General features: G+C 41.7%; 1 protein-coding gene and 1 pseudogene across 5 annotated transcripts in view; one reads left to right on the forward strand and one right to left on the reverse strand.

Moving 5' to 3' along the window:
* The window catches only part of NINL (ninein like), a 238,932-nt gene that overhangs the window by 171,147 nt on the left and 53,407 nt on the right, over positions 1-14,378 (reverse strand). The window lies entirely within an intron of this gene.
* Positions 11,086-11,699, forward strand: LOC126067467 (UMP-CMP kinase-like; annotated as a pseudogene).

Raw genomic sequence — 14,378 nt, forward strand, 5'->3', positions numbered from 1 at the left:
GGGAAGGAGGGACAAAGGGAGAGGGGTATTCACTAATTTGATAGTAGATAAGTTTCATTTTACCCAAAACCCAAAGTTTCATGTTAGGTGAAGGGAAATACAATACGCAATACAGGAGAGGTCAACACAAATGGACTAAACCAAAAACAAAGAAGTTTCCTTAATAAACAGAACACTTCAAAGGCCAGCGTAGCAGGGGCGGGGTTTGAGGACCATGGTTTCAGGGGACATCTAAGTCAATTGGCATAATAAAATCTATTAACAAAACATTTTGCATCCCACTTTGGAGAGTGGCTTCTGGGGTCTTAAACGCTAGCAATCACCCATCTAAGATGGGTGTCCAAAGTACATGAAATGAAGTCTGGCCATCCTTGTTTCTAAGGAGCATTCTGGCTGTATTTCTTTCAGGAAAGATCTGTTCGTTCTTCTGGCAGTCCCCGGTATATTCAATATTCTTTGCCAATGCCGTAATTCAAATGCATCAATTCTTCTTCGTTCTTCCTTATTCATTGCCCAGCTTTCACACACATGTGAGGCACTGAAAATACCATGGCTTGGGTCAGGCACACCTTAGTCCTCTAAGTGACATCTTTGCTTTTCAACACTTTAAAGAGGTCTTTTGCAGCTGATTTCCCAATGCAATATGTCATTTGATTTCTTGACTGCTGCTTCCGTGGAAGTTGATTGTGGATCTAAGTAAAATGAAATCCTTGACAACTTCAATCTTTTCTCCATTTAACATGATGCTGCTGACTGGTACACTTGTGAGGATTTTTGTTTTATGTTGAGGTCCAATTCATACTGAAGGATGTAGTCTTTGATCTTCATCAGTAAGTGCTTCAAGTCCTCTTCACTTTCTTCAAGCAAGGTTGTGTCATCTGCATGTTGCAGGTTGTTGATGAGTCTTCCTCCAAACCTGATGCCCATTCTTCTTCCAGCCTCTTGGGTTATTTGCTCAGCATACCGATTGAGTAAGTATGATGAAAGGATACAACCCTGACGCACACAATACAACCAGTTAATGTAACTGATATCACCAAGCCGTACACCTGAAAAATGCTGAATTGGCAAAGATTGTGTTATATATTTTTTTACAAGAAAAAAAAAAAAAAAAGCAGCTACTGAGCTGCTTATGTATAACCAAACACCTCACAGGATTTGTTTTCTTGGTTTGGAGGTTTAGGGTCATGATTTCCAGAGACATCCCAATCAATTGGCCTAATATTGTTTCTCAGTATTTTTGTTCTATGTCCCAGTTCATTGTGTAGTGACAGGAGTCCTAAAAGCTAGCAAGTGGCCATTCAAGGTACAGCAATTGGTCTCCATTCACCTAAAGCAACAGAGGAAGAAAGAGAGTCAGGAATCAGAGGAAGAAATGGAATGTGTGGCTAATCGCCTCCATGAACAACTGCCTCCTTTGCCATGACATCAGAACTGGATAGTGCCAGGCTACCATTATTGAACGTTTTGATCAAAGCTTCTATAGAAGAGACAGTAGAGCCAACATGGCGCTGTACACAGAAGCACCACGCTGTCCCTCCATAGCAGAGACCCAAAAAACTAAGTAAAGCAGAAACCAATGTCAATCCTGGAAACCTAAGCATCAAATGAAGAGATACAGTACTCAGCCAAGCACCTAATGGAATAAGAACTGACAGAGAACAGAGAGCGAGGAAAGGTACCAACGGAGGTTCCCTATCAGCTAACGCACCAAGGATTGGCCATCTCGGACTCCTGTTGGAGATCAGCAGACAGGGAGTGTGGGAAAGCTGCCTCATGGAGCTCCCAGCAGGAGACAGGGCACCTGGTAACCAGTAACATAAGCTTTCCCACCACTCATCCTTCTCCCACCTACTCAGCCCCACCACTTCCTAGCGGGCTGTGGTTGCTCAGTAGGCCAAGAGCTACCGACTCCATACCACTGCTTGGATTTGCCCTGCATACATCGGAGATCAGCGGACAGGGAGTATGAGAAAGCAGCTTCATGGAGCTTCAAACAGGAGACAGAACACCCAGCACCCAATGAGGTACACTTTCCCACCCACCACTTTTCTTCACCCCACTTAACCTCTTCCACTTCCTGCAGGCCATAGTCTCATGGTCAGGAGGCACTGGTTCCGGCTCTGTGCTGCTTGAATTTGCCCATCCACACTGGCTGGCTCTCTCAGTCCCATTTCTTTGTTGTTAATGTTGCTTTTCTCCGCTTCTTTTGGTTTCTTCCTTGCCTCTCACCTCCTCTCCCTCTTTTCTCTCGAACACCTGGTTCTGTGTGACATCTTTGTTTCTTCTTGAAAAGTTGTTGTGATGGTTAGGATTATGTGTCAACTTGGCTGGGCCATAATTCTCAGTGTTTTGGCAGTTGTATAATGTGATCATTTCCCTGTTGAAATTTGATATGTGATCATCCCCATGATGGAATCTGCTGAGCGGTACCGGCGAGCTCACCGCACCTCAGGCTTCATCTCTCTACCTTCCACTGCCTACTGCCTTCCTGCTCAGCTTACCAAGGTCGTTAGCTTGTTCTGGGTCCAGCAGCTGTATCTTGTCTGACCTCCGGTTCTTAGGACTTGAGCTAGCAGCTTAGCTGTCCATCTTGGGTCTGGGCAATCTTCACAGCCTGGGAGCAAGAGTCCCGCTCCCAACCCTGGGAAAGGCATCTATCCTGATACAAGGACTTGGGACATTACAAACCCTACAATCACATGAGCTGTTTCCTTGATGTAAATCTCTCTGTATTTATCCCCTACGTGTCTGTTAGTTTGTCGTACTGTGGGGACTTGTGTGTTGCTGTGATGCTGGAAGCTATGCCACCAGTATTCAGGTACCAGCAAGGTCACCCATGGAGGACAGGTTTCAGCTGAGCTTCCAGACTAATACAGACTTGGAAGAAGGACTCAGAAATCTACTTCTGAAAAGAATTAGCCAGCGAAAGCCTTATGAATAGCAACAGAACACTGTCTGATATAGCACCAGAAGATGAGCCCTCCCAGGTTGGAAGGCACTCAAAAGATGACTGGGGAAGAGCTGCCTTCTCAAAGTAGAGTCAACCTTAATGACATAGATGAAATAAGGCTTTTGGGACCTTTATTTGCTGATGTAGCATGACTCAAAATGAGAAGAAACAGCTGCAAACATCCATTAATAATCAGAATGTGGAGTGCAATAAGTACGAACCTAGGAAAATTGGAAATGGTCAAAAATGAAGTGGAAGGCATTAACTTCGATTTCCTAGGCATTAGTGAAATGAAATGGACTGGAATTGGCCATTTGAATCAGACAATCATATGGTCTACTATGCTGGGAACGTAAATAAACGTAGAATAAAAGGCACTAGAACTACCTAAGAGGGAATTCAAATCTCTAATATTCAGAGCTATTCAAGAATTGAAGCAAAAGAGCAGACAAAAATGAGGAAAAAATAGATAAATTCATGGAACATGTGGGAAAAATCATGGAAAATACAGACAAAAAATGGAAGAGTTCAGGAAAATAATACAAGAACAAATTGCCAAAATAAATTCACAACTAGAAATCATAGAAAAACAACAATTAGAAATCCAAAAGATAAACAATAAGATTTCAGAAATGGACAGTGTCATAGAAGGGCTGAGGAGCAGGTTTGAAATGATGGAAGACAGGATCAGCAAAATTGAAGACAAACACTTGGATACAACTTTGAGGAAAAATCAGAAAAAAGAATGAAGAAATCCTGAGAATTATGCGGGATACAATCAAAAGCAAAAATTTGCGAGTGACTGGAGTTCCAGAACAGGGAGAGGAAACAGAAAATACAGAGAGGATCACTGAAGGCTTGCTGATAGAAAACTTCCCTAATATCATGAAACATGAAAAGCTGACCATCCAAGAAGCTCAACAAACCCCATACAGGACAGACCCCAAAAGAAAATCACCAAGGCATATCATAATTACAATCACTGAAACCAAAGACAAAGAAAGAATCCTGAGAGCAGCTTGAGAAAAACAAAATGTCACATACAGAGGGGAAACAATAAGACTAAACTAAGCTCTAATTACTCAGCACAAACCATGCAGGCAAGAAGGCAATGGGATGACATATATAAAACCTTGAAAGAAAAAAAAAAAAAAAAAAACCAATGAAGAATAACACATCCTGCAAAACTCTCGTTCCAGTGTGATGGTAAAATCAGGACATTTCCAGATAAACAAAAATTAAGGGAACATGTAAAAACCAAACCAAACTTACAAGAATTATTAAAGGGAGTGTCGCTGATTGAATTATATTCCCCAAAAAATGTGTGTATCAACTTGGTTAGGCCACCTGTGGTTGTCCTCCATTTTGTGATTGTAATTTTATGTTAAAGAGGATTAGAGGGGGATTGTAACACCTCCCTGATCCAAGGCAAAGGGAGTTTCCCTGGGGTGTGGCCTGCACCACCTTTTATATCTCAAGAGATAAAAGGAAGGAGGAGCACGCAGAGAGTTGGGGACCTCATATCACCAAGAAAGCAGCACCAGGAGCAGAGCACATCCTTTGGACACGGGGTCCCCTGAGCCTGAGAAAGCCTTCCCCTGGAGCCGATGCCCTGAATTTGGACCTGTAACCTACTAGACTGTGAGAAAATAAATTTCTCTTTGGTAAAGCCATCCACTTGTAGTATTCCTGTCATATTCCCAGGACAGGGAGTCCTTCGGTTTGAGAACAAATAACAGCAGACCACAGCCTGAACCTCGGAAGCAATATCATACCAGCCAGAAATCAACCTAGAAAATGAACTCTCAAGGACTGTCCAAAAGCAAAGAATTACAACAAGGAACCAGAGAGGTTAATCTGTAAATGACGTCAGAACAATAAAAGAGGGAATAAATGGTGTAGGTATAGAACTTTCTAATGGCGAGGAAGGCAAGTTGATACCAAATAATAATAAATTGGTTCAAACCTAGGAAGATAAAGGTAAATTTCAAGGTAACCACAAAGAAAGTTAACAAACCTACTCATCAAAATAAAGAAGAAAAACAAAGTCTCCGTAAAAGCAAAAGAAATGGAAAAAAAATTCACAAACAAAAGGAATTCAGTACAGGAGAGTAGGAGGAGCAAAGAAAACATCAGCACCACAAAAAAAGCACTATAAAAACGACAGCAATAAATGCACACCTGTCAGTAATTACACTGAACATAAATGCCTTAAATGCACCCATAAAGAGACACAGAGTGGCAGAATGGATTAAAAAACAGGATCCATCAATATGCTGTCTATGAAAGACACATCTTAGAAAAAAAGACGTAAATTTATTAAAAATCAAAGGATGGAAGAAAATATATCAAAGATTCTATAGAAGAATACTGATATAAGGGGGGAAAATACAAAACAGAGTTTCAAATTCTCATGGAATCAAGAATTTCTGGAGCCACTGAGGTTGGATGAATCCTGAATCTGCTGCCCTGAGATAATCTCTAAACTTTAAACCTTAAACCAAGGCTATTCCTTGAGGTCTTCTTTGAACCAAAAAATACCTTAATTAGTAAAGTATGTCTGCTTTGAGCATTGTGGTCTTTTAAAGAATTATCTACCTGAGATCAAACGGACAACGGCCAACTTGAGAGGTTGGATAGGAACCTTAAGGGGCAGTGAGTTTAAGACAACGGTGGCGGAGGAATTCAGAAAAGGACAGTGAAAATGTTAGCTCACCTTGAAGAATGGGATTAACGTTGCTAAGTTGTACATGTAGAAATTGATGAAATATATCTTTGGCTGTGTATACTTTCCATAAAATAAATTAAAAAAAAACAGTACAGGTGCTACACAGAAAAATGGTCAGGCTCAGGATGAAGGGCCTGTGCTGTCAGTGTGGCAGCCAGGAAGTGGTGGCTTCTGGGGGGCCTAAGGGAAAGGATCGGCGGGCCCCATGCTGGCATGTGACCAGCAGAGTGACTTGGGCAGGAGGTGGAAGCACTTGGTGATGCACTTCTCAGGGGAGGCGGCTCCAGTGCCTCAGGACACTCTGTCTCTTTTACGATCGAGAGTGGACTTCCCAGAGTCCCGTACAGCAGCTGAAAGGTGCTATTTCACCCTTGGTTATGGTGGCTCGCACTCCAAGGCCCAGCCTCTCCCCCATGGACAGTGAAGAGCTGAGACCAGTGCCTGTGCTGATGAAGGCTATGGGCCAGGGTGTCTTAGTTAACTAGTGCTGCTATAACAGAAATGCCACAAGTGGATGGCTTTAACAAACAGATGTTTAGTCTCTCACAGTTTAGGAGGCTATAAGTACAAATTCAGGGTGCCAGACCCTGGGGAAGACTTTCTCTGTCCGTTCTAGGGGAAAGTCCTTGTCATCAATCTTCTCTGGGTCTAGGAGCTTCTCAGCACAGGGACCCTGGGTCCAAAGGACATGCTCCAATCCTGACGCTTCTTTCTTGGTGGTATGAAGTCCCTATTTCTCTGCTCCCTTCTCTCTCCTGTAAGATAAAAGGTGATGCAGGCCACACCCTAGGGAGGCTCCCCTTATAGTGGATCAGGCCCATGACCTAAGTAAGGGTGTTGCATCCCATCTTGATCTTTTTTAACATAACCTTATCTTGCCTCATTAACCACAGGCAGAGATTAGGATTTACAACACACGAAAATTACAGTAGATCACAAAATGGTGGGCAACAACACAATACTGAGAATCATGGTCTAGCCAAATTGATATACCTTTTTTTGGGACAAAATACAATCCATAACAGGTGGTTACCTGAAGGAAGGCTGCATGACCCAGCCAGACACTGAGAGATACATAATAAACCCCTCAAACCTGCAGAAGTAGTGTGAGGGATCCTTCAACCTTGTTTACCACCCTCCTTGTGGGACGATCCCATGACAGCCATGCCAAGGACTTGTGTGTTTCCATCTCCTTTTCCTCCTCTGAGGGAAGAAATAGAAGGCTGTGAGTATTCCTCATATCTGCTTGTGTCTGAGACATCCCAAGTAAGTGTTGCACTGGCAGTTGCTCCCTTTCCCCTCCACAGAAGGAGTATCCCATTCCAGTTCTGAGTGTCTACTGTTGCTGTCTGTCTGACTGCCTGGTTAAGAAACTCGCCTCTTACAAAAATGCTTCATGGTGACTGCCCTGACAGGGAGCACAACAGAGAACCCCTGAGGGAGCAGGAGATAAGTGGGATGCAGACCCCAAATTCTCACAAAAAGACCATACTTAATGGTCTGACTGAGACTAGAGGAATCCTGGCGGTCATGGTCCCCAAACCTTCTGTTGGCACAGGACAGGAACCATTCCCGAAGACAACTCATCAGACATGGAAGGGACTGGACAGTGGGTAGGAGAGAGATGCTGATGAAGGGTGAGCTATTTGTATCAGGTGGACACTTGAGACTATGTTGGCATCTCCTGTCTGGAGGGGGGATGGGAGGATAGAGAGAGTTGGAAGCTGGCAAAATTGTCACAAAAGGAGAGACTGGAAGGGCTGACTCATTAGGGGGAGAGCAAGTGGGAGTATGGAGTAAGGTGTATATAAACTTATATATGACAGACTGACTTGATTTGTAAACGTTCACTTGAAGCTCAATAAAAGTTAAAAAAAAATGCTTCATGGTATATTTTTATTTTCCTTACAAAAGGAATTAAACCAAAATTTGCTCTTTAGAGCTCAATCAGTTCACCAAGCTTTCCCTGGGTAAGGAGTGCTGGCTGGCTCCATAGACCCGTTACCAGATGTGAACAGCCACGCTGGGACTTTTCCAACATGAAAGTCATGAGCTGACGCTGCCACCTGGAACTCAGACACATGGAATGTACCTGTCCCATGCTCGGATATGGCCTGACCTCTAGTAGCTGTGGTGCTGACAGTCCTGTGCGGAGAGGGTGAGGGCAACAGGTAGTGAGTGACAAGCGCTGCTTGCCAGTCAGGCAAGGGTTCTCAGAATCAGCCTGTTGCCAAATAACCTTTCACCTGGATTTCAATATTTGATCAAGTGATGTAAGTTCTGCCTCTTGGGGTCCAGTAAGTGTATGACAATGGATGTGCTCAGAGGTGACTCCCTTCAGTGAGTGCTGGCCCTCAAGTCTCCAAGCACCCGGCCGTCCCTGAATGAGCTGGGAAGTGTATCCACTACAGAATGGCCATTTTCGATCTCCCAAGGAAAATGGAGAGAGGCCAAGGGTTTGGTGTGGATTGTTTAAAAAAGCACCAGAGCTTTTCTCACATGTGCAAAGCCAATCCAAAATAAAGCTGCGAAGTTAGCGGTGCTGCCTGCATAGCTTGAGTGAGGTGAGGCCCTCGCCCTGCACTGTGCCACGAGGCCGAGATGCCAGCCCTCTCATGGGCTGCTGGGCTCCAGGCAAGTTCCACCTATGCTTTCTTGCCAGTCAAACTAGGCTGCCAGTGGACGGCTATAGAAAATACCAGGCACCCAACACACAAAACTGCTATTTCTCCTCATTACACCACCCTGACACCACAAGCTCAGTCTTCATGCAGCTCAAATCCTGTTTCCAAAGGTGTTGCACTACAAAACTGCCTCTGCCTCTCTGCCTCCTTGCCCCCATCCCGGTGGAAAAGCATCCTACTTAAATTACACAACACTCAGGAAACGACAGCCTGCCTGAGCCCTGTGTCTTAGTCACCGACTGATGCTATAACAGAAATACCACAAGTATTTCTTTAACAAAGAGAAGTTTATTCTCTCACAGTTCAGTAGGCTAGAATTCCGAATTCGAGGCGCTGGCTCCAGGAGAAGGCTTTCTCTCTGTGGGCTCTGGAGGAAGGTCCTTGTCATCAGTCTTCCCTTGGTCTGGGAGCATCTCAGCACAGGAACCTCAGATTCAAAAGATAAGCCCTGCTCCTGGCACTGCATTCTTTCTTGGTGGTATGAGGTCCCCAACTCTGGGCCTGCTTCCCTTTCCTTTATTATCTTTTGAGAGATAAAGGGTGGTGCAGGCCACACCCCAGGGAAACTTCCTTTACATCGGATTAGGAATGTAACCTGGGTAAGGGGGTTACAATCCCACCCTCATCCTCTTCAACATAAAACTACAATCACAAAACGGAGGACAACCACACAATACTGGAAATCATGGACCAGCCAAACTGATGCACACGTTTTCTGAGTGACATGATTCCAACCACACAATCCTGGAAACCATGGCCCAGCCAAACTGATGCACACATTTTCTGAGTGACATGATTCCAACCACACAATACTGGAACCCATGGCCCAACCAAACTGATGCACACGTTTTCTGAGTGACACGATTCCAACCACACAATACTGGAAACCATGGCCCAGCCAAACTGATGCACACATTTTCTGAGTGACATGATTCTAACCACACAATACTAGAAACCATGGCCCAGCCAAACTGATGCACACGTTTTCTGAGTGACATAATGCACATGTTTTCTGAGTGACATAATGCACACGTTTTCTCAGTGACATAATTCCAACCACACAATACTGGAAATCATGGCCCAGCCAAACTGATGCACACGTTTTCTGAGTGACATGATTCCAACCACACAATACTGGAAATCATGGCCCAGCCAAACTGATGCACACGTTTTCTGAGTGACATGATTCCAACCACACAATCCTGGAAACCATGGCCCAGCCAAACTGATGCACACGTTTTCTGAGTGACATGATTCAATCCCTGACACCCTGTGCCCTTCCCAGCCCACCAACCTCAGGAGCTTTATCTGAGCAGATTTTGGAGCAGGGGTCAAGATGGTTCCTCCAGGCCTGCATGTGAGGGTCTGAACCCTCCTGGACACTTCACAGACGCAGGAAAGGAGAAAGCAAACCCAGGGGAAGTCTCCAGGGGCTCCTGGGAGTTTGGGGTCAGCCCCAGCAACGAAGACCACAGGTGCCCCTGCTCGCTCTCCCCTAGGTCCGAGGCCTGCTCACCTGCTGAAGTGGGGGTGTCACAACAATGCGTCTCATTATAAATCAGAAACACGACCGGATACCTGGGCAGCTCAAGGGCCTCTGTAGTATCCTGTTCATCCAAACTAAATTATTTAACCCTCCTCAGGATTCACATATACATACAATTTTTACACATAAAAAGCACCTACAAGACTAGCTGGCAGTCCGTGACTGGCCAGAGTCGGGAACAACATTTCCAATACCTGGCTTTTGATAGATTTTTTAAAAATTGGAATGAGTAGAATCTCAATAATTGTAATGCTATAAAGTTTAATTTAAAATACAAGCAGGAAATTCACCAGGTGAAACAAAGCCTTTTTCATCCGGGGAGAAAAACCTACCCCTAAACAAACTGATCACTTCCCTGGAGACAGAACAGGTAGACATCACTCTGCAGGGCAACGCAGCTGTCCAGAAGCCAGGCAAGGTGTTTGTTTCCATTTAATTTATGCACAGAGATGAGGGAATTTAATCTGTGTACCTGAGAAAGCCACGAATATCATGGGGAAGAGTATCGTTGACCTCTCTTAAGAAGTCTGGGCGTGCTGATCTCTTGGGAAACCAGAGTACCTCTGCAAATGGCAACAAAGCCAAGCAAGTCCCTGTGTAAAACCCACTGACCCACGGGTAACCATTCTAGGTTAGTTCACTCTTTATCTGGAAAGGCTTAAAACCTCTAATAAAATATTTAACCCAGGTTTAGAGTTCTGGCAGAGTAGACCTGGGCCCCACTTTAAAAGTCTCGTACAGTCAGCAATCAACCTCAACACTTCAGCATTTCTAAGCTTTAGGATTCTAACTCCTTTCAAGACTTGTTTTTCTAAACTCATGCTATTTATTTTGCATATGCAGATCCTAACTATCTCTGAAATAAGGTTTGAGAGGCTATTCTTATCAACTGGGACTTTCCAGTTTCAACATTACAAAAGTAAGCTGATACCTCCTTTAACTGGTAATTACAATATCTGATTTTCCTACAAGTAGGTTTTTAGACCAAAAATTATAACGGTATCAAATTTAAAAACTGTCCTTGGCAGTAAGAACACCTCTACCTCCACAGAGGCGGCCTGTGGTGGGCGCCAGCCCAGCCCACCCCTCTGTCTGACACCTCCCCTGCCCCACCCCTCACAGCCTGCTGAGATAAGGTGGGTGCTGAGCTATCCCTAACCCTTGCCAGCTGCACGTCCCGAGCCTTGGCTTCCCGCTGCTGACACACAGGCCGCTTCTCCTCTGCCCTCGCCACCTCATGAAGCTGCTGGTAGTGTTCATCCTCGGTGAGTCGGGCGCTGGCACGGGGACCCAAGGATACCCACATCGTGGAGAAATATGGCTACACACAACTGTCTGCAGGAGTCATGATGAAGGAAAGAACCCAGACTCTCGCTATGGTGAACTCACTGAAAAGTACTTTAAGAGGGAAAGACTGTGCCAGTTGAGCTTGTTAAAGAGGGAAATGGATAAGATAACTGCTGCCGATGCCCAGAGAGAAAATTCTTTGCTGATGGGTTTCCAAGGAACGAAGACAACCTTCAAGGTCGGAACAGGACCGTGGGAGGGAAGGCAGATGCATCTCTCCGCTCTGTTTTTTGACTGTGATAATCAGATCTGTGGCGAAAGAGTAGAGGTGGGACTGATAACAACAGAGAAAGCTTGGAAATGAGAATTCAGACCCATCTTTAGTCAACGAAGCCAATGACTAACTTATATGAGGAAATGGGGAAAGTCAGGAAAATCAGTGCTCGTAAATCTGTTGATGAAGTTTTTGACAAAGTTGTAAAGATTTCTGACAAAGACTAACTCTACACCTGAAGGGACCCTTGAAATCATGCTTGAATGTTGCTTTGATAGCTGCTATCACAGCCCCTTTTTAAGGCAATTTTGATCTTTCATAATTACAACTCAGCTAATGGCTGGAAGGTATGTAGTAGGACAAATCAAATTTTTTTATCTTAGGGTTTTTTACTTTGTTTTGTTTTTGTCACAAGAGTAGGCAGTGATTTTAGGCTCAACTTTTAGTTATAAACCCACTGCCATATGGTGCTTACTAAACAAAGGATATCAGCTGGTTTTTGCGTTTATTCAAAAAGAATACCCCTTTTATAGTCTGTGCTTTCTGCGAGAAAAACTTTTCAGTGTATGTGTATATCCCCTTATTAGTTACAACGTGTTACGATTAGCGATCTCCAGTTCCTCTTTTTCTTGCAGATTATAAATTTCCAACCTGTTAAGTGAAATTGTGGACCAAATTTCAAAGAAACTTTTTGTGTAGTTACTTCTTGCAAAATGTGTTTGGTAAACTGACTCATAAAATGACTTCCTAGAAGTGTTTTAATATTTATAAAATAACTGACCATTTCCTATAGAAAAATAAGAAAATTTGGGCTTTGTTTTACAACTTGTACAAAGTTGTATGACAGGGCATATTCTTTACTTCCAGAGTTTGGGTTTGGGATATTGGGGCTCAGAGCCTGGCATAATGTCAGCTTTATTCGGACATAAAACTGAGGGTAGGTGGCAAGGATCACATCTAATGGCTGTGTTCCTTATGCTCTATTATATACTGTTATTAATCCTCTATTATATAGTGCTATTAAGGTTCTATTATTAGTGTTATTAATGCTCTGTTATATAGTGTTATTAATGCTCTATTATTAGTGCTATTAATGCTTTATTATTAGTGTTATTAATGCTCTATTATATAGTGTTATTAATGCTCTATTATTAGTGCTATTAATGCTCTATCATATAGTGGTATTAATGCTCTATTATTAGTGTTATTAATGCTCTATTATATAGTGCTATTCATGCTCTATTATATAGTGTTATGAATGCTCTATGATATAGTGCTATTAATGCTCTATTATTAGTGTTATTAATGCTCTATTACTAGTGTTATTAATGCTCTATTATATAGTGCTATTAATGCTCTATCATTAGTGCTATTAATGCTCTATGATATAGTGTTATTAATGCCCTATTATTAGTGTTATTAATGCTCTATGATATAGTGTTATGAATGCTATTATTAGTGTTATTAATGCTCTATTATATAGTGCTATTAATGCTCTATCATTAGTGCTATTAATGCTCTATTATATAGTGTTATGAATGCTATTATTAGTGTTATTAATGCTGTATTATATAGTGCTATTAGTGCTCTATTATATAGTGTTATGAATGCTATTATTAGTGTTATTAATGCTCTATTATATAGTGCTATTAATGCTCTATCATTAGTGCTATTAATGCTCTATTATATAGTGTTATGAATGCTATTATTAGTGTTATTAATGCTCTATTATATAGTGCTATTAATGCTCTATCATTAGTGCTATTAATGCTCTATGATATAGTGTTATTAATGCCCTATTATTAGTGTTATTAATGCTCTATGATATAGTGTTATGAATGCTATTATTAGTGTTATTAATGCTCTATTATATAGTGCTATTAATGCTCTATCATTAGTGCTATTAATGCTCTATTATATAGTGCTATTCATGCTCTATGATATAGTGCTATTAATGCTCTATTATTAGTGTTATGAATGCTCTATGATATAGTGCTATTAATGCTCTATTATTAGTGTTATTAATGCTCTATTACTAGTGTTATTAATGCTCTATTATATAGTGCTATTAATGCTCTATCATTAGTGCTATTAATGCTCTATGATATAGTGTTATTAATGCCCTATTATTAGTGTTGTTAATGCTCTATGATATAGTGTTATGAATGCTATTATTAGTGTTATTAATGCTCTATTATATAGTGCTATTAATGCTCTATCATTAGTGCTATTAATGCTCTATTATATAGTGTTATGAATGCTATTATTAGTGTTATTAATGCTGTATTATATAGTGCTATTAGTGCTCTATCATTAGTGTTATTAATGCTCTATTATATAGTGTTATTAATGCTCTATTATATAGTGTTATTAATGATTAAACTGATTTTAACAAAATTCCTGGCAATAGCACCCTGAAACGCATGCACTAGATTTGTGATAAATGATTCAGTTAGAGTTTTAATAACACTTCAAAGACCTTTTTGTTTTTGGTTTTCTTAGACTAAATACAGGTTTAGTATAAAGTCGAAGAAGAAATGCTCATAGTTAAATTTATATTTTGTTTTCTTGAATACTTTTTTCATAGTTATTTGTCTAAGAAGATTTAAAAATCATTGTACTTTGGTCAGAAAAATAATAAATATAACATGAAAATTTTAAAAACTGTCCTTGATACCTGATAAATGTTTAATATCCAGAATATATAAAAAACTCCTACAACTTAACAACAAAAAGACAAAAACAAACAAAAAATGGCCAAAGGACTAGATTAGATTGCTGTTTATCTGGAAAGATGTCAAATCTCCCAATAAAATATTTAAGCCAGTTCTTGGGTTCCAGCAGAGCAGACCTCAGCCCTACTTTAAATGGCCTGCACAGTCAACAACCAACCTTAATACTTCAGC

The sequence above is a fragment of the Elephas maximus genome, chromosome 25 (genome assembly GCF_024166365.1).
Source record: "Elephas maximus indicus isolate mEleMax1 chromosome 25, mEleMax1 primary haplotype, whole genome shotgun sequence".
In the NCBI taxonomy this organism is placed as follows: Eukaryota; Metazoa; Chordata; class Mammalia; order Proboscidea; family Elephantidae; genus Elephas; species Elephas maximus.